The sequence below is a fragment of the Euprymna scolopes genome, chromosome 20 (assembly GCF_053919585.1).
Source record: "Euprymna scolopes isolate OS-2025 chromosome 20, ASM5391958v1, whole genome shotgun sequence".
Lineage (NCBI taxonomy): Eukaryota > Metazoa > Mollusca > Cephalopoda > Sepiida > Sepiolidae > Euprymna > Euprymna scolopes.
This window is the reverse complement of record NC_136501.1, coordinates 16,606,778-16,632,967: the sequence shown is the minus strand read 5'-3', so window position 1 is coordinate 16,632,967 and position 26,190 is coordinate 16,606,778. Positions and strand designations below refer to the sequence as shown.

At 32.2% G+C, this 26,190-nt stretch overlaps 1 protein-coding gene and 1 pseudogene across 7 annotated transcripts in view; one reads left to right on the top strand and one right to left on the bottom strand.

Annotated features, from left to right (window-relative positions):
• The window catches only part of LOC145241334 (dystrophin-like), a 1,936,823-nt gene that overhangs the window by 715,047 nt on the left and 1,195,586 nt on the right, over positions 1–26,190 (top strand). The gene's annotated exons all lie outside the window — the stretch shown is intronic.
• LOC145241744 (5S ribosomal RNA) lies at positions 2,622–2,740 on the bottom strand (annotated as a pseudogene).

Below are 26,190 nucleotides of genomic sequence, written 5' to 3'. Positions count from 1 at the left end.
CATTAAATACGCTTAAATACGATATTTTAGCTTGTCCATATTTTGTATATATTAGTATAGAGTCCTGATTTCCAAAGTAAAAGCAAAAGTATTTGGGTGCCATCAGCTAGAATCAAAACCGAAACTAGCATTCAAAGCTGGTGACGTTACCACTGTATCAACGTGACACGCATATGAACTGATCAAAAAATGAACTAAGATGAATGTACAAAATGTATAACAATGTTTTTCAATTTTGACCCATTTTTGACCCCCTTAAAACTTAAAGCTAAAGACCCATGAAAGAACGGCTTGTAAAAAAAAAAAAAAAAAAAAAAAAAAAATCATTTGGGGTCCTTAGTACCACTCTGTGATTTTTAGTTTCGAAGGAGATAGTTTGAAAATATGGAGACAGACAGACAGACAGATATCACCTTTTATATATTATTATTATTATTATTATTATTATTATTATTATTATTATTAGTAGTAGTAGTAGTAGTAGTAGTAGTAATAATAATAAGAGTAGTAAAAAAATCAATAGATAAAATATAATCATAGAATTAAATGAATTGTATCGAAAGAATATATATATATATATATATATATATATATATATATATATATAAAATAAATAAGGACTTAAAGGAATTATATATATAGAAAATAGATAAATCTAAAATTTTAAATTAAGTAAATAAAATATAATGTCTATAGCAATGTATATAAAGAAATATATACTAAAATTATGGGCGATACAATTCACATAAAAATATGATTTGACAAAATTCATTTTTATTTGGTTCAAATTCTGTCGAAACACCAAAAGATGAAAGGCCCAAAGTAGCACTCTTTTGTTTCTTGGTCTTTTTCAAATTAATGAACTAATATTCTTGTGTTTAAGATTTCAATGGAAGAGTTATGAATGCTATACATTTGTCAGGAATAAATCAGCAATAAATCTTTCATAAAATAGGATTTGGAACTGCACGAGGCAGATTAGCTTGTCTGAGGAATAAGCCTATTACGACTTAAGGTTTCTAGTTTAAAACGCATATTAACTGATGCAAAACTCTGTTATGAGATGACACTGAAACTCGTCATTCTAATTAGAATAATCGAAAGTTGGATGGCATTTTATGAAGAATAATTGTTTCCAATTTTTATTTCTGGGAATTGAGAAACGTGTTTAATCAAAAAATTTTTCAGCTTAGTTTTCTTACAATATATACTAGACTACCCGTGACCCGTTGGGTCAGTATGTTATATTAGCTATGGAATTAATGTATGAGCGTGACACTTGTGATGTAAAGAAAATAGTGTTTTTTTTTTGACATAACAGAAACATTTCTATGAAAGTATATTAAAAAGAATATTGATAGATTTCTATGAGTCGTTCTGTTTATTATAATTGATTATTTTTGAAAAAAAAAATTACAGTTACTGAATTATAAGTGGTTGGCCATACTTATAGGTAAATGTGCACTGAACAGATACTATAATACTTATTATAGATAAATTCAAATTTTGATATATCTGCTTTTTTGTTTGTTTTTTTTTGTTTTTTACATCGTTCATTTCTGTATTACGTTTAAGTTATTTTAAACCCCACTCTTCCCATGTTAAATAATAATTTCGAAATAATAACGTTAATATTTCAGCGTCCCAATTGTTCTTTTGGGTTTTTTTTTTCGCGTTTAAATTATCCAAATAAACAATTGTTAATACTGTCTGCTTTTTTTTTACATCGTTCATTTCTGTATTACGTTTAAGTTATTTTAACCCCCACTCTTCCCATGTTAAATAATAATTTCAAAATAATAACGTTACTATTTCAGTGCGCAGGTCATGCACGCATCTGCAACCAGATGTCGTAAACTGGAAAGTGGGTTACATACATCGTTACAAGATCATTTGAGTTTTATAATTATATAGATTTGCACAAAATCAAGACAACAAAATATAAAATGAGAACATCATATGGTGTATTTCCTTATGTGTTACAATTGTTTCATAACCATTTCAGCAAATTTAAACAGATTATTTTAAAATATTCCAAAAATAACTACTCTTCAGACACCAAAATATATTTGTTATATATTTATGAATATATTCATAATCCCTATTTTAATGGGGACAAGCCGTTTGGACTTCCCTTTGTTCATCCTTATTTTATTTTATTTCTTTATTTATGTACTTTTTCAATTCCCTTCGAATTGAGTAAGTATCCCCCTTTTTGTATTTCTTATTTTTAAATGATATTTTTACAATTTTTTATATATATATATATATATATATATATATATATATATATATTGAGAGACAATTTTATCTGCTTTATACTAATGAATAAATTATTTTTGGGAGACACTTTCAAGGATGATATTAGTTTATTTACTTTTTATGCCACCTCTTCCTCCTCCTCCTCATCATCATCAGCGGCAGCAGTAGTATGCGTCGCCTCCATTCAGTCTCAAGAGACAATGGATACCTCCTCTAAGGTTAGCTGTGCATGAAATTGTGAGGTAACGGTTGCACAATCTCAAACCACACCTCCTGAATCGCCTGAATCAGCACTGCTTGAATCTAGTGGCAAAGAGAAGTGTTAGACGTCTGGAAACAATGCCGAGATAAGCAGAGAGCGCATACAGCACCTGGAATTCCCAAATGGTCACCCATTTTAGTACTGACCAGGCTCAACGTTGCTTAACTTCAATGATCTAATGGGAACCGGTGTGTCAACGTGAATAATGCCATATGCAGCAGTAGTAATAAGTGCAGAGTGTACTGGGACTTCCAGGAGACTTATTGTCACACAAATCGCAGATAAGACCAATGGTCACAGACATTGAGAAATTAATACTCAGTAGCTGATGCAATAATGGCAAATATTTTTGCAATTATTGATTGAAAGAGGTAGAAACTACTGGAAATCTGGGAGACTTGTTATCACTCAGAGAACACCACCGGTTATTGTCCAACCTGCCGGTGAGGTCAAAAATTCATTGAATACAACCCTATGCAGAGGAGTAACCCTTACCTCCCCCTCTCCGAAAATGGATCACCTGTAAGACATGGATGCCAACTCGTGATGCCTTAGAATGGGATCCTGGTGATTGAGTTATTCTTCAACTTTGGCCTTTACTTTAGGTAGGTGTGAGACCAGATAGGCCCGATGCAATCAATTGATTGCTCACAGTAGGTAACAGTATTTATTAGTTGATCCTCAAGATTATTCTTCAACAACAACAAAAAAAAAAAAACTTATTTCTCCTTTTTATTTTCTTCCTAAATAGATACTAGTAGGCGGTGGCTGAGGGTTGATCATGTTAAGAAAAATAAAGATTACCTATGCTTTCAAAGTGTAACATGTTTTGGGAGTAGTGTTTTTCTTAAAGTAAGGCTACTTCACTGTGAAATTTCCTTCTACAAGTAATGTTTTCTTGGGTCAAAATATATTCTAATATTATAAATAATTATCCTTCCTATAAAATTATATTTGACAATTGGTTTAATGCCCTTTTTACAGGCTGACATTCGTTGTACGACTTTTCGAAATTGATTTCCAAACTAACCTATCTCTGGCCAAGTCTTTATTCATCCCTCTTTATCTCAAATCCATTTTTATTATTTCCTCCTATCTTTTCTTTGCCCTTCTCCTGTCCACTGAATCTGCTATCTTAAATGTTCTGCACAAGAAATCTCATCCCTTCTTTAAATGTGACCATATCAACAAAGTCTCCTGTTCTGCAAACATCTCCTTGTACTGTTCAGTTTTAATATTTCCCTGAGGTCACCAGACTTAAACCAGTCTATAAGACTCACATTCATTCATCATATCATTCTCATATCATTTCCTTTCATGTAATACATATCCTCAATGCTTACTGGACAGATTTAACTTTGAGACATTATTAAACTGCGTCCACATGCCTTATTAACTCCTCGACAGTGGTGACGCTTTGCTGATAAGTAATGGCAGAAGTTCAGTGAAATAACTCGATCCAAACCTTAACTTTTGCAGTTCCATTAACACTTGCACCGTACTCTACTTTAATGGTATCACGTATTTAGCAAAACATCTGAACAACCTCAATAGCTTCGCCATCCAAACATATTTTCTCCACATTTTAAATCCTAACCGATTCCGTCGTCTCACACTTTTTGAACACAAGCTGATTATCTTTTGAATAGATCTTTAAAATGGGGTTTGCTTTATTTACAGTTTTGTAAGAAGTAAAGACTACTTGAAGGACATCTATAATATAAACCTCACCTGTCTGTTTAAATGTATGTTTGTGTGTCTGCCGAAAACTTCCGACAGAGGCGACGGATTCACGAGATCGGTATTGTTTTGAAGCTCGATCCTTCGGAAGAAAAATATCAAAAAATTGCCTTAAAAACCATTAATTCCTTCACCCTATATTTGTCGTCCGAAGGGTCGAGCTTCAAAAGGATACCGATCTCATGAATATCCATCACCTCTGTCAAACAAACATACATACATACATACATACATACATACATACATACATACATACATACATACATACATACATACATACATACATACATTTAAACAGACAGGTGAGATTTATATTATAGATAATTTTGCAAGTTGAGCCATTTTATTTTATTTTCATTTAGAAATCTGTTCCAAGATAGTCATTTTCTCAAGTGTACTTATCTTCCTAACAAAAAAGGAGGGGGGGGGGTAAAAAAAAAAAAAAACAGTTTACACATGTAAAAAGCTATCACTCAATCCTAAACAAACATTATACACAAGTCTACAAATTTATTCAATATAAAATATCTGTGTGGGATAAACCATGTCTATTTCAATTACTTATGCAAACAATTATAGGTTTATGGTTGCCAAAATTCCTACTACAGTTGTTCACATGGACACATGGCTTAATGGTTAATAACACAGGTTAACAATCACTTCTAAGTGGTAGTCTTTTCTTTAACTCGAAATTGCATACATATTTCCAAGATTTGACTAAAAGGTTTTCAAGTTTAAAAAAAAAAAAAACAAAAAAAACTGTACCTGAAAAAGGTTGAAAGTTATTCATATTATTTACAAGGACCCATGGCATAGTGGATATAGTACTTAGTAAAATTCAGTCGTAAAGTTAAACTTTTCTTGGATGTTGAAGGTTCAATCCTCAGCGTGGAGTGACACTCAAAAAATACAGTTGCGAATTACTTGGAACTCCTACCCAGTCATGGCTGATGGAATGAGAGCATGCTATGCCCGTGAATTTAATGAATAGTTCTGTTTGAAATTCTGTGAAAATACACAAGTTCTGCAAGATGCACCTGAAGAAGGTCCGAGGTTACATCGGCCGAAGTGCTGTGTAAATAACACTCGATGAAAACAATAGTCTGAAGAATCCAAAAATTAAATAAGAGCTTCTGTTTGAAATTCCGTGCAGATTCCCGAGTTCGACAATGATTCCTGAACAATTAATTGAAGCATATCAATTCAATACAGGAAAAGAGTTTGTTGTTATGGCCGATCTCCATAAGCCATACAAAAAGCTGATATATACCCCCTAAAGTGACATTTGACATACTATGGCGTAAATGATTTAAAGGAAGCATTCATGAAAATCGGACCAAATCTCTATGAAAAATTTGAGTTGCACAATTTAACATAGCTTCATGCGTTTACATGCACACACACACACACACACACACACACACACACACACACATATATATATATATATATATATATATGGGGATTAAGCTACACTGACTATTCAGCGTTTTCATCCACTCTAGGACTCCTCAGGCACATAAGCCTGAGAAGTCCTAGAGTGGATGAAACGCCGAATATTCAATGTAGCTTAATCGCCATATATATTTTATAACTTACTAACTAGCTCTACCTACGTATTGAGCACTTTTGAAGTAAATACTTAAAGTTTACGCATAAATCTATACTTTCGTATATTAATTTTATGTGAGTAAATTAAGTAGTTATATGTTAGTGGCCTGGCAACCAAGCAAAGAAAACACCCTAGGCAAAATTCATCTCAAAGCAGCAGAACTAACCCTAGCTTGCCAGGACACTATATATACAAATGTGGGCAAGTTTGGACATATTTTATTGGTTTGAAAATAAAGGTTCTTTTTTACCAATTGTCATAAAATTTTAACTATAGAATAGTATTATAATCTTCAAAAAGCCTGTAAATTTTCATGTAGTTTTGTCCCCATAGAACCAAAGATATGAACATTTCAATATTGAATTTGGCTCTATGCATATGTTTTTAATAGTTGAAACTTATTACAAACAGAATATGGTGTGTTATATATTAAGCCGCTTTTTGTTGCTGCTATTTTCTTTTTATTATTATTATTATTATTATTATTATTATTATTATTATTTTAGTAATTGACTTTGGGGGATTTTATTTTTTTATCACAAACATAATACTTCATGTATTTATGAATTGAAATATATAATTATATCTATAAATTGAAATATATAATTATATCTATAAATTGAAATATATAATTATATTTATAAATTGAAATATACAATTATATTAATAAATTGAAATATACAATTATATTTATAAATTTTAATATCGAATTATATTTATAAATGCAAATATATAATTGTATTTATAAATGTAAATATATAATTGTATTTATAAATGTAAATATATAATTGTATTTATAAATGTAAATATATAATTGTATTTATAAATGTAAATATATAATTGTATTTATAAATGTAAATATATAATTGTATTTATAAATGTAAATATATAATTGTATTTATAAATGTAAATATATAATTATATTTATAAATGTAAATATATAATTATATTTATAAATGTAAATATATAATTATATTTATAAATGTAAATATATAATTATATTTATAAATTAAAATATATAATTATATTTATAAATGTAAATATACAATTATATTAATAAATTTAAATATATAATTGTATTTATAAATGTAAATATATAATTGTATTTATAAATTTAAATATATAATTGTATTTATAAATTTAAATAAAAATGAACAGACTTTACAGACACCAAAATGTTTCTTCATTGTTATTTTTTATCTATTTATTTTTTCCTAACAAATTTCCTTTTGTTTCAGTATTTTTTTAGATGAGGATTGATAATCTGGATTATTTGGACTACTGCTCTCATCGTATCAACTGATGTAAACTCCGACCTCTGTTAGATCTATGCCTCTTGTCAAACTCGTTAATCCGTGCAGAATTTTTAACTGAATCTTCTATTTAATCAACATGGGTTTCTGGTGCAATGAATTAAGTGCTAAGCTAATCAATCAGTTCTGAGTGACAATCTTCTAGATTCAAACCGTCAATACATACGAGGTGCCTTCAATAAGTTTCCAGACTTTTTTTTTATTGATAGTACACATATGAAACTCTAGTCCACTTGAAGTTTTGAAGTTTATCTGTGCCTAAACCTAATCGTAGATTCCATGAACAAAGTTTCTTTCTTAGAACTGCACACCTGTGGAACTCTTCTTTTGGCTGCTTTCTAGCTGACTTCAATATGGTCGTCACCAAGTCCAATATAAACAAGTTCTTTATGAGCCGTTCCACTTAAGTAATCCAATTTACCAAATTTCCATTACTAATAATTGTTACGACATTGTCCCATTGACCACTGTACGCTTGTTAACCTTTATCTTCGAGTGGCCTCTGGGCCTTGATAAGTGGTGACTTTGTAAAAAAAAAAAGAAAAAGTTATCTCCTCCAGCTGTAATGCACTTATTGTATCGTTCTAATAATTTTGGAAAGCTTCATGGAAGTCCTCTTGTGTGAGCGTGTCAATGACCCTCATCACAGTCTCTTTCATTTCCTCGATTGTCTCATAATGACACCCTCTAAGATTTTCCTTGAGCTTAGGGAATAACGAAAAATCACAGGGAGCTAGATATAGACTATAGAGAAGGTGAGGAACTGACCAAACCCAACTCATTAAGAAGTTTTGCTGAAAGCTCTACATTTGTATGTGGCGGCTAGGCTAAGGACGAATTAGTTATACTGGTATGGTCATGTTGAGCATTCACCCTCCTGGATAAACAGTTGCAGAAGTATGAATGTCTTGAATCGTAGGAAGTTTGATCGACCAAGGAAAACTTGAAAGCAAATGATTAAACAAGACCATAAAAAGTGGAATTTGGAGACAGTTGAGCTGTGGAATTGTGGAGACTGGAGAGTGAGCTTGCGCAATATCAGATAAAGTTTGACTTTTGGACAAAGAAAAGCTGATATCAAACAAATAGAGAATATGGAAAAACTTAAAAACTGAATAGAATTTTTTTTTCTTGAAATTAGACATTTGTCATAAAAATAGAAGTTGATAATTTTTTACAGAGATTCAAATGTCTAATACATTTCAAGAAAAAAAAAATTCTATTCAGTTTTTAAGTTTTTTCGATATTCTCTATTTAATTCAATGATTGGGAAAACTACAAGTTCTAGATATTAAAGAACCTAATATATATATATATATATTTTTTTTAAATATATGTTTAGTTTGTTCAGAGTATTTATTCAGAGAAGAATCAAATTTATCGATAAAATTAATTGAGCTGTTGACAGATACTGTCTTTTCCTTTGTGGAAGCAACAAAAAAAGAATAGTTTTAGATTTGTTACTGTGGTCAAAAAGCTAAGTTATTCTTTTATTTATTAATTACCATTTTATAAAAATACCATTTACTTATAAAAAAAAATATGCTGTGTTCTCGAAGAAGCTAGAAAAACCTAAACACGGTTTATATTAGTTTTCATAAGTTTTTTTTTAATCCTATTTTTTTTTTTTTATACAATCCCAGGTGTTAATCAAAGGTAATCAGATAATGACAACGTTTTCTAACAAAAAAACTTCTCTTTACCGGAAGCTAATTGCCAGAGGGAAAAAGAAAAGATATAAAAAATTAGCTTTTCAATTAATCACATTTGTGTATGTAAGTATGTATATATGTATGTATATACATCGCAGTATGCGTGCATATATATAATGTGTTTGAGTGTGTGTAAATATATATATATTTAATATATATATATGTGTGTGTGTGTGTCTATATATATATATGTGTGTGTGTGTGTCTATATTTATATATATAATGCATGTATGTATATATTTGAATATGATATTTTTTGTGTTCGCTCTGTCTGTCTGTCTGTCTGTGTCTCTCTCTCTCTATATATATATATGTATATATATGTATATATATATATATATATATATATATATATATATATATATATATATATATATATATATAATTATTTTTTTTCTTATAATAATTAAATACCTACATACACTAGTGTTTCATCCTTTCGGGAATCTTCAGTGCAGGGTCTCACGATTAACACCAGTCGAACGATTCGAACTCGGCAACACGAGACATCTCTGACTCGATTAGCAAAGACCGTATCCATTCGGCCACCATTAACCGCGTGAAATAACGTTGAATTTAAACATTTTAATTTTAAATGTTCATTGCGTCAGTCAAACAGTGATCTAATTGTTATACGATGATCTATGCATAAGAGCTAAATTGACCGACTTTAATTCAATTGAAAGTGCTCAACGATAAGAAACCAATTTCTTAAATGGGCTGTCATAATTATGTTTTTACTATAATAATTATATATATATATATATATATATATATATATATGTATATATAATGCATGTATGTATATATTTGTATATGATATTTGTGTGTGCATGTATATATATAGATGTATGTATGTGTATTTAAGGTTAATATTTTCCAGAGGTGAAGCAACCAATAAAGGCTTAATAAGGTTAATGCAAGAGTGCTCAATACCAAAGTAGAGCAAGATATATTTTTTATTTTACATAAGCTTCTATATGTCGCTACACATTCATGAGTATGTTTTGGTTAACCAGTTAAAAGTAACTAAAGACCTCTTCAGGGGATATTGCCTAAGTAATATTGCTTGTGCAATATCCTCTGAAGCTGTCTTTAGTTACTTGTAACTGGCTGACCGAAACATACTCTTGAATGTGTAGCAACATATAGAAGCTTATGTGAAATAAAAAGAAGTGTGTGTGTGTATATATATATATATATATTAATCAACTTTTCATCGACTCTATATATTTTAACTTATGGCCGTTTACTGTATATTTTAGTTTTCACTTTTAATTCTCATTTTCGCCCCTTCAGACTTTTACTTCAACACCTGGTGATGATTCGTGGATGAATCGAAAGCGCTCGTGACAGGAACAACTATGGAACGTTTATTAATATTTATGATTTTGACACAAAAAAGATTATACGGAAAATCCAAAAATTAAAAAAAAAAAAGAAGCAAAATGTCTCCGTTGCATTTAATATATATATATATATATATATATATATATATGGTATCTTCCACGTTTATCTTATATTCCTTACCATAACTGCATATAAATGAGTATGTATATTCCTTGCTCATAGATGGATCTTCAGTGTCCAACTGGTTCTCAACATGGTTCCAGTCTCGTTAGCTACAGATATTCTGTATGTATTCACAAAATAATTGTTGGTCCTAAGCATGGATCCAGTCCAGTAATGGGACCCCAATTTGGAAGCTTTTGAGAGTGTGGAGTCACCTCTTACTGTCTATCTTTTCTCCACTTACCCTAGTTGCAAACCTTATAAATTAAGTTCCCTCATCCCTTAATCAAACTGCGGATGACACAAAACTAATTTCATTTATTGTGTTTACCTGTTATGCAGACCTGGACATGACCTCCGTGTGCATCCGGTGATAAAGTTCCAATTTGGGAGCTTATTATTACCACGACTCTGACGTCAACTCTGACCTATATATGCTATTGTACATACGCATAGTTTCAACTTCAAAAGACTCTATGACGCTCAACATGCCATAATATTCCCAAAACCAACCATTATAATTGTTGTTAGCTTGCAATAACAAATTTTGAAAAAAAATATATATCCATAATTTCATTTCTCCATCATAGGTAACTTGTGTTCGACTAGTCGTACAATATGTATTTGTATTTCGGTAATTAATGAATCCAAATGGAGGTGATATGCTGGAAAACAATATAACCTTTCTTTCTCAATACAAAAATGAAAATACTATCGTTGAATTTCGCAGTAATATTCAAAGGTGCAGAATAGTAGTTTTAAAATGGAAACGGCAAACCTCGAAGTGATTTATGCTCACGCAGTTTTCTTTCTCGGAAAAATGATAATTACTGCCGGTCTAAGCATATGAACCCAATTGCAAAATCACGTTTGACTCTGCAGCCGTGTATAAAACGTCTAAGCCACGATTAATTAACATGAAAAAAGGAGAATTCAAATTATAATATATATATATATATATATATATATATATATATATATATATATAATCTCCGATACCCCCAAAAGCTCTGATTTTTCCGATTCCCGATTTCGATTAATCGTCTCAACACTTATATATATATATATATATATATATAAGTGTTGAGACGATTAATCGAAATCGAGAATCGGAAAAATCAGAGCTTTTGGGGGTATCGGGATCGTTATCGGTATCAGAATCAGAATCAGAAAAATTTTTAGCTTATTTTCCGATGCCAAACCCAATTACTTTAATAATCTATTTAATTTTATTTTGTTTTTATAAAAGGTCTTCCACTGCTTGTAGTAATAATAAAATAATGAATATTTATTGATTTTAAACTTCCAGTAAGACTAAAATCTCGAGATCACACCCTCACAAGAGTGTTTTACGTTTGAGAAAATACATGCACATTTAAGAGGTGTTTTTACAGAAATCGGGACAAAATGACAACTTAATAGTAAAATATTTAGAGGTTTATAAAGAATCGGAATCAGGAATTTACTATGAAATTGGGAAAATATTGGAATTGTCCTATCACTAATATATATATATATATATATATATATATATATATATATATATATATATATATAATCATTAATATAATTATTTCAATACCTACAGACACTAGTGTTTCATACTTTCAGGAATCATCAGTGCAGGGAGTTACGGTTACAGTCGATCAGGAGATTCAAAACCGGCCATGAAGCCATCTCTGACTCAATTAGTAAGGAATAAACTACACGGCCAACGTTAACTGCAAAAAATACAGTTGAAATTAACATTTATATAAATGTCAAGACGGCAGGGGTGATCTAATGATTATAACATCATTATCTGCACATGTGAGCTTAAATGACCGACTTTAATTTCAACTGTAAAGTGCTCAACAACAAGAACCAAGTTCTTAAAGGGGCTGACATAATTATTACTATAATTATTTATATGATTCACTCTTAAACTAATAAACTAATTATTACAAATTATGGAATATAAATTCTAAGCAACACAGTGAGTAATGTGGGCACCTTATCTTCTTTTTATAAACTCTATCATTTAGGAGATGTGCCCACCAAATTCGCTCCTTCATGCACAATTTTTTTTTTAAATAAATGACATACAAAGAATTTAATGGAGGAAAGAATTGCCCTACATCAAATTTTGAGTTTTAACTGGACCAGTGTGCACACACATGAGCATTAATACTATGCATGTACAGGGTAAGCTTCTAAACTAATGAACTTATTATAAATTATTGAATACATATTCTAGACAGCACGGTGAGTAACATGGGCATTATTTTTATTTTTTTTTTTTTGTAAACTTTACTATTAAGGCAGGCTGCTCCCAAATCTGCCCCTTCTTTTCCCCCTCCAAAAAAAAAAAATAAATAAATAAAAATAAAAAATAACATTAACGATTACTATGATATTGTCCTTTTGAACACTGTACACTCTTTAACCTTTATCCTTCAAGTCCAACGTAAACAAGTTCTTGATGAGCCGTTCCCCTTTAGTAATCCAATTTACCAAATTTGCACTACTAACAATAACTACGCCATTGTTCCATTGACCACTGTACACTTATTAACCTTTATCCTTGAGTGGCTTCTGGGCCTTGATATGTGGTGATTCCTTTGTAAAAAAATAATAAAAAGAAACGATTTTCTACCATCAAAATGCTATATTGCTAATACCCTTCCTGGAGCAGGTATTTTGCTAGTTTTATCAGATGAAGTATTTTGATTGTGTCAAAGGTGGTTGTATTGAATAGGCTGAATATCTTTCTTTAATAAGTTGTTAATATTACCTGGAAATCTAAGAAGTTAGGTGACTAAAATCAATAATGACCGAGGTGAGTTATTGATCTCAAGTATTTCAACACCTTCCTAAAGAGAAAGAATGGAATTTACAATGTCTGTATGCATAAAAGACGTTTATGCAAATCTTGACTACATATGTAAATAGTTGATTGGTTTTCCTTTGTGCCTCAGCTTGACTCCTACAGAATTACGTAAAACACTTGTTCATACATTTGTGATATTGGTAAAAGTTGAAATCATTTTGAATTTTTTTTTTTTTTTTAGATCTGATTAAATATAAAGAATAGTAACACCTTTTAAATTCCTTTTTATGTTGTTTGCAATTGCGTTTCAGAATTTTAGAGATGAGGATTAGTTATTCGTATTATTTGGATTCATCGGACTACTGTTCTCATCTTGAGTGTTATTTTTCATAACATTTCTGTCTATGTAACCTCCGATCTTCTTCAGGTGTATCTTATCGAATTCGGGAATATTTTTGTCAAACTCAGGAATTTGGATGGAATTACTAACAGAACCCTGTATTTTTCTTCACGGGGGTTGTATGCTCTTGTTTAGTCAGCCATGACTGGATAGAAGTCCCAAGTAATTCGCAACTGTATTTTTCGGTTGCCCATACTGGGAATTGAACCTTCAACCTTCAGGAGATTATTTCTCTTACAATTGTTTTCTTCCAAGTACTCTAACCACTGTTCCACGGGTTCTTGGCTGATTCTGTCTAGATTCCCGGGTTCAACAGAAACATGCCTGAGTTCGACAAGTTACACCTGAAGAAGGTCGGAAATTACACCGACCGAAACGTTGTGAAAATGACACTCAAGTTGAGAACAGTAGTTCAAAGAATCCAAATAATTCAAAACGATATTCTCAAAGAAAATGTTGGCTATATTTAGTTTTATGCAAAGGGGACAATGAGTGAGTGGGAATGCCTTTGTAAAGATTCAGGCACTTCCAATTTTTGTTAAATTTTTTACAAAAAGTTTTAGACATTGATTAATAAATATTCCTCAAATTCAATTTCTTTGACTTATTTTTTAAGTTTTTTTTAGGGAGCATTATATGGGCATAATTTATTCAATAATTTAAATATATAAAATTTTCGTTAAATTGAAATTCAAGTAATTTATGGATCAGATTCCTTGAATTTACATTTTTTTCTTAATACCATTTAAACTTAAGCCTTAACTTTTAAACATTTTCTTGAATGAAAACCATATAATAGATTTGGATCCAAATTAGAATAAAGATTCTAGACATAAGTCTTAGTCACGTTATATATCTTGATTTTCATCTTCATAAGATGTAAGAGATGCAGAACTGTTCTATTGATAAGTTTAATTTTACCAAGCTTAAATATAATCTTACATCGCTAAAGCATCAATCCTAAATCCTCCTATTTAAAAATTCAAATATATAAAATTTTCATTAATTTTTTCCATAGTGATCGATCTACGATTAAGCATGATTCCTTGAATTTCAATTTTTTCTTAATACCATTTCAACTTAAGCCTTAACTTTTTAAAGATTTTCTTGAACAAAAACCATATAATAGATTTTGATCAAAATTGGATTAAGGATTCTAGACATAAGGCTTAGTCACGTTATATGTCTTGATTTTCATCTTCGTTTGGGGGACACAATATGGACATAACCTGCGTGTTAAAAATGGGACATAGTGAATATCATATCAAGTACAGGACGAATGAGTATGGGAGAAAGTGACTTTACGAATAGTCAATCGTCTAAATATTGATGAGGGTGGATATTGCTTAACTTTGGTGATCGGGTGGGTGGGTGAGAACTGGTGTTTTAATCATTTAGCTGTAGACTAAAAATGAGGCGAAATATTTGATCTGAACATGATAAATTGAATGAAAGGACACACATTCTAACATCGCTCTTGAAAATTACGTATCGAAACTTAATGAAATTAAGCGTTAACAAGTTGTAAAATCGTTTAGATGCTTTTAATGAGGTCGGCCGCAGTCAATTGCCTCATTAATAGACGACGCTCCAAAGATTTACTTTCTAATTTATATAACATTTTAAAAACTTTAATGGAAATTGTTATGCAGACGTTCTAAAAGAAGACATGTTTTATAAAGAAATATGGAACTTTTGGCTATCTCTACTATTATATAAAAGTCACTGTGTGTGTGAGTTCTTTCCTCATAGATACCGAAACGGCTGAGCTTATTTTTTTGCAAATTTCACACAAAACTTATATGTCTGGCAGTGTTCTTAGATATGTTTTGTACAGAAATTCATCCGATAAGTATCTAAAATCAAAAATATCCAATCTTAATAATAGTTTTTGTCTCTTTTTTTTTTTTTTTTTCTACACAGTGATCACCACATATCAAGGCCCGGAAGACGCTCAGGGATAAGGGTTATTGCAAGTACATTACGTTAGTGTGGAGATTTGATGAAGTGTTTACTTAAGGGGGCGGTTCATTAGGAATTTGTTAACATTGGACTTGAAGACATCCAAGTTGTAGTCCGGTGGGAAGCAGGCAGACGGAGATAGATAAAAAAAAAAAAAGAATATTTTTTGCAGGGGAATATTTTACGTTACACCCGCAAAGGAATCTCAGCAAATCATTTTGCAGATTTATCATAATCTGGAAATATAACTTAGTTGTAGAGTACTCGTCTAGAGGATTATTATTGTGTAATTCTGTTTTGTTTTTACCTCTTCCAGGTCTTGTTCATTGTCAGCTCAACTGCTGGACAAACAGAATACACTCTTATCTATGATCAAAACTTCTTGATTTTAGATAAAAGTTCTCTTGAATATTACCAACAAGTCCGTACTCCGTGAGAGTGTTAATGACGACACGACATCAACTGTTCAAGACCGGGTGTACCTCACCATTTTATTTTAATTTTTTCTTATTAATGAATTCAATTTATGGTAAAAGAAGAGATATCATTTAAAAATCACGGCAAATCATTTCTTCATTTGCATATTTTAAAACTAAACATTTATCAGAAGTTACTTTTCCAGGGCATTCATCATTAAGCTCAAATATCAGCTGACGTGATATTGTAAACAAACAGATGGGGTTTGATGAACGACATTATCATTATTATTATTTTTTTAATTTTTGCAAATTAATCCACCGGGCAAATTATTCCTCGTAATAAATAATCAATAGAAGATTGATTATTTAATAATAAATACGCAATCTATATAAATTAAAATATCATGTTTAAGCATTTTTTACGATCGAGCAACGGCGGGTGTCCAGCTAGTAATAATTATATTCATTGGAAATACCATTTTCGTTTTTTTTTTTTTTTCGTCTGCTTGTTATTATTTTTTACTTACTAGGAGTAGTCACAACAATCTGTGGTGTTCTCTGGAGTCTGAGTGACATCAAGTCTTCCTTAACTTTCCAGTGCTCTTTTAATAACCAGCAAAGATGGTTTCATATCATCACAACACTTGCTTATTTATATTCTCTCACCAGCAACAGCCATTGGTGTTCCCTAGGTTCTGGATGGCAAAACGCCTTTCCAAGGCCCCAGCGCTCTCTGCACTCTTTCAATAGATGGCTGGTTAATGCTCTTTATCCTTGGTCTGCCAGACCTTTCATCACTCTTTCGTGTGGTGCCATCTAATGTAGACACCACATATTATTATTATTATTATTATTATTATTATTATCATTATTATTATTATTATTATTATTATTATTGTTATTATTTTTATTATTATCAGGGGTGGGGGACATAATTAACTTTTTGCATTTTCGGTTTTCTTGGTTCTCTGTGACTGAATTCTTTTTTTTTTGTTTTGTTTTTGTTCTATTTCTATGGCAGATTACAAGTCACTGTTTTTATTATTATTATTATTATTATTATTATTTATTTATTTATTTATTTATTTATTGTTTTTTTTACACACTGGCATTTTTTTTATATATTTATATAATATGCATGCTTGTTTCCCTCTTATCGCCAATGTGCATGCACTCTATTAAAGGGAGGTAATCCATTCAAACTTTATGCAGTAGTTTTATTAGTAGAGCTTTCTTTCTATACATAAACAAGAAATAAACGACAAATGATGTTTTTTTTTCCAAATAAATTTAATTAAATAAGTTTCAGCTAAGAAAGTTGTTGATGTAAAAAAAAAAAAAAAAAAATGTGTAAAAATAATCGAGCACAAAAATAGAGCAAAGTGAAAGATATTTGTTATTGGATTACAACTCTGATAAAAATATCATCCATATTTGTTTGTATCACGAACACGAAATACTTACTGAATATTATACTTACCTGGAATACAGTGTTCGTACTAGGCAGGGATACGTCCTTGGCAATAAGTCTGAAAGTGACTTTGCTGCTATTGGTCTGAAATATTCCCCTGTTCAGTCTTAGGAAGTCCACCTTCCTAGGGCACGGTCTTCATGAGCTCTATTATTACAATAGCACAAAACCATTGCGGTTTAACAATGCACCATACACAACTTGAACGGGTGTTCGTAACAGTGAGAAATACGTCTTTGACAATTAGTCCGACAATACCTTTGCTGCTGTTGAGCTGAAGTCCTAGGAGGTCCACCTTCCCATTTTTTTTATCTTCGTTCTGAGAAGGGATTAGTTAATTGCTTATCGGTATTTTTTTAGATTAGGTCCACCTCCGCAATTTTCTTTTAAAGGACGACTTTTACAAGTTTTCGACTATGCTGAATACAGAAATCGCATTGAAATTTTGCAGAAATAAGTAGTTATCGAGATATAAAAAGTTGTATTATGCATTGTATTCTTTGGCAGGCATTGTTTTTACGCGCGTGCGCGCACTCCATAAACAAATCTATGCGCGTAACAAAGATGGCCGCCAAATAATACAATGCATAATACAACTTTTTATATCTCCATAACTAATTATTTCTGCAAAATTTCAAGGCGATTTTCGAATTCAGCATGGCCAAAAACCTATAAAAGTCGTCATTTAAAAGAAAATTGTGGAGATGGACCTAATCTAAAAATTTACCTTGCTTACCTATCACCTGAATCACCACTACCAAGTAATTCGAACCGGGCTGCTCAGGCATTGTTTGTAGGCCAGAGTGCGCTTATGTTAGTGTGTGTTTTTTTTTTTTTTTTTTTTTTCAAAAATTAAATTTGATCTTATGGCTAACCTTCTGTAGAGTAGTAAAATAAAATATTTACTGAATTTTAATGTAAGTTGTGAATAAGGCTAGGACAACAGCATATTCTTTTCATTGTTATGACTCTTGGGTGGGTATCTGTTATCTTATATGCTTTTATATAGTTCTCATTGATTAACTGTTCCTAACTGTGTCAGATATATACTTGAGAATTAAAATAGTGAAAAAAATATTCTGTTGTCATAGCCCTAGTTATGGAATAGCCCCAAATAGAACTTGTACATGATATATCAAGTACAAAGTCTGCCGCATATCCAATGCAACACCATCACCACTTCTGCTATAAATATAGCATTTCATAATGAAATTTACGTTAGCTTGTCAAACTTGACATTGGCAGGCTCATAGTCATTCTGTAACTTTGTCGTTACATGTTAATATGGACCCACACGCTGCAGCAAAAAACGCCAACAACTTCCCTCATTCTCTATCCGTGCCTAAAACTAAATGAAAATTCCATGAGCAGAGTTTTTCTTGGAATTGTACATCCATGGAACTCAGTACCGTGTGTCTGCTTCCCATCTAACTATGACATGGTCATGTTCAAGCTTAATATGAATAAATCCCTACTGAACCCTCCTCCTGTAATGTGGTCATTACATTTCAACACTCAGACCAAGAGACAGTCACAAAGGGACAAAAAAAAAAAAAAATGGAAAGAAAGTTGACTCGACTTTTTTCAGTTGGAATAAAAGGCTTTTGTGCATGGTATTTTCCAAGATAATGCATTGCATCTTGTTTTAAAAGTCGCTTAGTCTGCCGTGTAGTTAGCGAAACTCTTCCGTGTTGACACATGCTTAAAAGTCTCTTACTCTGCCATGGGCCACACGTCCATCTCACGCCAGCATGTCTTGCCAGTTCTTTCATCACATTGTTTTTATTTTTCTCTTTTTCTTTCCCTTTCCTTTCCCTGCTGTGACGTCACATTATGCACCGGCTTGGTCATTTGCATTTGCATCATGCGACTCCTGCTGCTAACACGCATTGGTGGCTCTGTTACAATAATAAGCGCGGAAGGAATAAGCATGCTTATTACATGGACAATATGATATGCTACAAAGATGCAAAATAACAAAATTAGAACTTTGGGTTCAGTGTTATTACAATCATCATTTTTAAACGTTTTCTCCACATTCCGTAGAATGTAATTAAGTCTCCAAGACTTTATTCCACTGACATCATCATCATCAAATCATATGAATCCAAAAATTCTATTGCTAACATTGCTTTCCCCAATATTTTTCTAGTCAGAATTATTTATAGAAAGACATCAGGTACTTATGGGAGGGACCTCATGAAGGTTGCCAACATCCTAAATGAAAGTGATTTTGTAGAATGAACTAGATTCGAACTTGGAACACCAAGACTGTCAGTCCCATGTCATTAACCACTTGACCTCTGTCACCTGTCTGTTCAGCTGATTGATTGATCTGGAAAGTTTTTGAACATATCTTCTTTGTGGTTTACCTCTTTTTCTGCATCCTTCCACCATTCCTTCTAGACGAGAGAAAAAAAAATCAAATGCATTTTAAAATGGTCTGATTTCTACATATTGCCTCGTTAAACTTCTAAGGGTTCCGGATTTGATCTGTTAACTTCATTGGATATAATGAACTTTTGGGAATATGTTCATGGCCGTCTGGGGTGATTAGTTGGTGGACCGTCTGTTTTTTTGCGGCAAAGATTTGAGAAAAATCAATAGTATAACAAGTTGTAGCCAATTGATCAGAAGAATCAATGCTGATTCATCATCCAACGTTTCTGCAGAATATAATGTATTAACTATCTTCAAAAGATGATGTGATGATTGACCTCTTTTCCTGCACCCTTCCACTATTCCTTCTAGACAAAAAAAAAATGCATTTCAAAATAATATGATTTCTACATATTACCTCTCTAAACTTATAAGGGATCTGAATTTGTTAACTTCACTCTACACATTGCTTGATAGAGTTTTTAAATATTTTCTCCACATACTACAAAATACCATTCTGTATTGTCTCCAAGACTTCCTGTCTGTCATTCCTTTGTTTGGTTTGACTCATTTATCTGGAAATCTATAAACATTTCATGTTATATCTTGTGATTGACCTCTTTTTCTGCATCCTTCCACCATTCCTTCTAAACAAGAAGCAAATGCGTTTCAGAATAGTGCAATTTCTACTTACGCTATGTTGCCTCTTTAAACCTGTAAGAGATCCTTTCAGTATTTAGAATTGTGTTGAAAAGACGGTGCATTGCCTTGATTAGAGGCTAAATGTTAATTCTCAAATGTTCAAAATAATTATAGTCAATCTGTTGGATTACAGAAGACAAAATGATGCTTAAATATTTTTTAATGAAAATTTCACATACTCCAATATTTTTTTCATGTTTGTTCATAAGAGCTTTATTTTCATTTGCGTATATTTTAATTAGTTTATTTCCAAAAAGGTAAATGTAGTATTATGGTGGTTGAAATGAGAGTGAGACGGATAACAGGTCATAATTAATAGCATTGGCAATGTACAAGAGTCAATGAATGCCTTTAGCTATAATTAAGACGATTTCAAAGATAAAATTATCCTTGCCCCCTCAATTTCCTAAAACTTTGTCTCCAATTATCAGAACAGATGACAGTTCTTGTGTGAAAGTGTATCACACTAACCTCCAGGTAAAAATAAACACAAGCAATGCTATTGAATTAATTTATCTAAATATATTTTAGATAATATTTTTTCGGTTATCCGGACTACTATTCTCATCTTTTTTGTTATATTCATAATGTTTCCACCATTCATTGTTGGGCTGGTGTATCTGCTACTAATCTCTCGCTCCTAGACAGGGTTCAAAACAATAGCCAACCTAATAGATCTCAAACTGTCAGCTAGGCCTCAACCTCTGTCCCATCGACGAATTGTTGCATTCCTCTGCCTGTTTTAAAAGTATTTTAATGGTGGATGCTCTGACAAACTACAAGCACTTCTACCCCTTCAACGTAAATACCCCCGATAAACCCGACCAGCAGCAAAATCCCACCCCTACATAGCAGAGATCCCCAGATGTCAGAAAGCCTTCTTCTCTAATAGTTTCTTCCCTAGAACTGCTAAACTTTGGAATTCCGTTCCGGGTTCCTGCTTTCCTGACTGTACTGATATGCAGAAGTTCAAGTGTAATGTAAACAGACACTTTGCTACTCAACTCCCTACAATGTATGTCTGCAATTTACGTCCCAGATAGTATCAATTTACATCAAAGTTGCACTGTGCCTTGTTTGGAGTGAAAATGCAATAAATAAATAAATAAATAAATAAAAACAAGAACAAATGCGACCGGATTATTAAAATATTGTGATTTCCTAATATTATGTGTTCACTTTTTAAAATGATTAACTTCATATTAAAAACGGGAGGTGCTTGATCGGTTTAATTGATATTCTTGTAGACTATGGAATCGGCTCAGTTGTGATACAAGGAATCGTTAAATCAAAGAGCTGACAGCAGACGACAACAAATAGAGGGTTTTGAGGCAGGTGTGGTTTATATTAAGAACAGAGGTGCTTGATTGTTTTAATTGATACTCTTGCAGACTATAAAATTGGTTAAGTTTCTTTCCAAGAAGTACCCACCTGTGGAACTCAGTTCCACTCGCCTGCTTTCCAGCTGATTGCAACATGGTCATTTTCAAGTCTAATGTAAACAAGGAATTTTTAAATCAAAGATTTTTGCAGCTGCAAATGCTTGGCCTTCGGGACAAGATCACAGTGTAGTATCTGTTCTTCAGATGCTCCACTTCAATTTCTTGTTCTCTGTCAGTGGTGGAGAAATCCTTCACGACTGAGACAATTTTTATTTTTGTTCCAATTTCAAACGGAACCTTTTATTGTCTGCTAATGTAGATGGTTTTCATTCAGTTGAACTGAGTTGACCAAAATTGCAAGAATTTTCCGACACTCGTGTCTTGATTCGGTTAAGAGGTCACTTTAACCTAACATTTTCACTTATTCTGAAAGTCTCTTGATCTTCCAGTCTGTTATTTTAACAACAGCTGTCGATGACTTCCATTCATTAGCTAAACGTAAGCCATACCTGATTCTAACCTTTCGTCAAACCAGGGCTGCAGAGTCAAAGATTTTGTAAGAATGCTAAAAGTCAGAATCAGGTCAAAACCTCTGACTCTGATTATTACTGAATATTGGAAGACATTAAAGTAAGGATTCGGGAATCCGATATTTGAAATGCTATGAGGTGGCGAACAGGACTTTTGGTATTTTAAAAGACAAGATTTTCGGAATAAGTTTAAAATTCTCATCCATGTTCCCAAGTTCAAAAAGATGCACCTATAGAAACGTGGAGGTTACATCGGCCGAAACGTTAAGAATATAACAACCAAGATGAGAATAGTAGTTTGAATAATTTAAATTATCAATTCTCAACTTGTAAATTCTGAAACTTTTTAAATTTAAATAATGACGATTTATTAATTTATTTATTGCGGAACTCCGAATCTCTTAACTGCATTCTCAGCAATCACTGCCATCCATAGTTGTTGTTGGCTCACCACGTTTTTGGCCAAGTAAGCCTCTGGCTGGCTTTGGGTAGGATTGAAACCGCTATCTTCAGACAATGCTCACTTGGAGTAATTGCTGAGAATGCAGTTAGGAGATTCAGAGTTCCTATCTCGTCGCGGTTACCACCTGACGAAGGCCAGATGAATAGTTGGCCAGATGAAACATTGTGAAACAAAATCTAAGAAAAGATGAGGATAATAGTCTGCAATAAATAATACTCATCTCAATAATGAATTCCAATTCAATAAATAATGACTATTATTACTATTATTACTTTTATTATTACTTTTATTATTACTGTTGTTATTATTATTACTATTATTATTATTATTATTGTTATTGTTATAATTATTATAAAAAATCAACAATGACTTATAATAAATGCAGCAAATACTATTTATGCGACGTTTGTATTTAACAAAGAATGTATCGTTTGTAGTTTTTAGCAAAGAATATGTATAAAACTATTGAAATTATTCCGATAATTGAAATTGATACAAGCAACTCCTTATCAGCTAGTTTCACATAGGTAACAGAATGAGTGGAATTTGTTATTGTTTACTAAAGAGATCACCACTTATTAAGGCTAAAGGCCAGTCGAGAACAAGGGTTAATGAGGTTACACAATCTTCCGTTGAGACATGAAGAACATTATCAAAGGACTTGGAAAGATTGGTGAGATTGACCAAGCTCAAATTATAAGTGGGCTCGGTTCATAACAAGAATCTATTGACATTGGATTTGAAGACGAATGTGTTGTAGTTTATAGGGAAGCAGATGTGCAGCCTTGTTGAAGAAACTCTGTTTATGGAATTCCCATACAGGGGAAGAAATGTTGGATAGGTGATGTGCAACACCGAAAAATATCAAATGTAGGTGCACATGCGCGATGCCAGAGGATCGTCGATTGCTGAGCGATGATGTGAACTTACATTCAGCTCGAAAGTTGGAGTCATGGAAAATGACTTAAAAACGGAAACAACGTCTTACATATTTACGTACGTTGGAATTGCGTCAGTGACCAATACAATAGAACAATCGAATTCCGATTTATAAGAATATCAGTATAAGAACAAACTAGTGAAAGAGAGAGAGTGTCGAAACGACCAATCAGGGAAGGCATTTCTGCCCCGCCCCACATGCACCACACACGTTCATGCCGAACACTTCATCACTTTACTGCTGTTCGTCGATTTTGCCAATAAAGCTGAGTTGTTTATGTTTTTTGTCTGCTGTCAGATTGAAATTAACAATGTGTATATGATTTCGTACACATTTGACAAAAGTCCAACCAGAAATTATATAGACATTACAAAAAACATTACACAACTGTTATCTGATTATTTAACAGAAAGAGATGTACATATATATGTATATATATATATATTTTTTTGTGATAACAATGAGAGTTCTTGCTGTGAATGTCTTACAGAGAGAAACCGGAGCTCAGTTCAGCATCTTCCATGGAAATAATGCTGATGGTGATGAAGAAGAAACTAACAACGTTTCTTCTGTGAGAAAGGGGTTGTCGGGGAGAGAAGTAGACCATCACTCACTAGATTATAAAGGCAATTTTTGGATTCTGTTTAGGCAACAAAGAGTGCTCCGAGCTGCGCCTCGTCAGATGTGGTAACAGTATTGCATCTTGAGACATATCTGCCTTGTACACAGGTAGAGAATTGCATCAAGGTTTAGAGGAAAATTTTAATGCATAAGTTAGATTAGCGTTGACATGGTAACGCGAATTCAGCAACAAGTAAATTCCACGTTGATATTTTAATCATACCTGAGTTTTGCCTCAGGGCGATTCCCAGTTGGCATCATAATGGCACATCCATATGAGATGGCGTTCTGCTATTTGAAAACACGGTCTTCTTTGACTCTAATCAGATGTTTTCGGATAGTTTGGCTGGTTTTAGTTTCTGATGTCAACAAATTGCTTAAATTTGTTTAGTCTGCCAGAAAAAAAAAAAAAAAGAAAATGTTAAAAGCTAATTCTCAAAAAAATTCACATTTTTCCACGAGTTCACATCAGAAGAATTTTGTTTCTATATTTAACTTCTTTTTTTTTAAATATATATAACTAACGTACAATTATATTGCTTATAAAATAGATTTAAACATGACGAGCAAGCAGTCCCAACGGAATAAGAACTTTTTAACAATTCTGAGCCTTGATGCTTTATAATACAATTTTTGTATCAACAAATCCTCTCCACTCTTTGTGCTTAAATCTAAACGCACATTCCATGAACAAAGTTTCTTTCCTAGAACTGCCCACATCTGAAACTCAGTTCTGCCAGTCTGCTTTCCTGCTAACTATAACATTATCGTCTTCAAGTCCAATGTAAACAAATTCTTGTTGAGCCGTACCCTTCAATTATCAAATTCTACCCACTTTCTATCACTAACGATCACTCCGTTATTGTTTCAGTGACCATCTTACACTCTTTAACCGGGGGTGGCCTATATATATATATATATATATATATATATATATATATATATATATATATATATATATATACACACACACACACACAATTCCAGGTTAATATTTTCCAGAGGTGAAGCAAACAATAAATTTTTTTAAACAAGGTTCATACAAGAGTGCTCATTATCAAATAAGGGCAAGATATGCATTTTATTTGTTTTACATAATATATCGCTACACATTCATAAGCATGTTTCAGTCAGCCAGTTACAAGTAACGAGACTTCTTCAGGCGATACTACTGATACAAAAGTAGTCCGTAACCTAAATGCTTATGCAAAAAAAATAAAAAGTACATACATATATACTGTTCAATTTTAAACGCTTCAGGGGAGATAATGTAAAAACTATGAAGTTATTTCCCTTGATTAATTGAATTAATAAAAAAAAATAAAAAAAGACTATCTTTTTTATTTCACGATCGCAAATTTGGTCTCTGGTGATCCCCAATTTTTTTTTTTTTTTATTACATTTTCACCCCAAACAAGGTACATTGCCACTTTGATGTAGGGGGCTACTATCAATGACATAATCTACAGGGGTACTATGTGGGGAGTTGGGCAGCAAGATGCTGGTTCACGTTGCACTTGAACTTCTGCATGTCAGTACAGTTGGGGAAGCAGGAACCTGGAAGGGAATTCCAAAGTCTAGTGGTTCTGGAGAAGAAGCTACTAGAGTAGAAGGCTCTCTTACATCTAGGGATCTCTACTGTGAAGGGGTGGGATTTAGCTGCTTGTCGGGTTTGTCGAGGGTGTTTACGTCGAAGGGG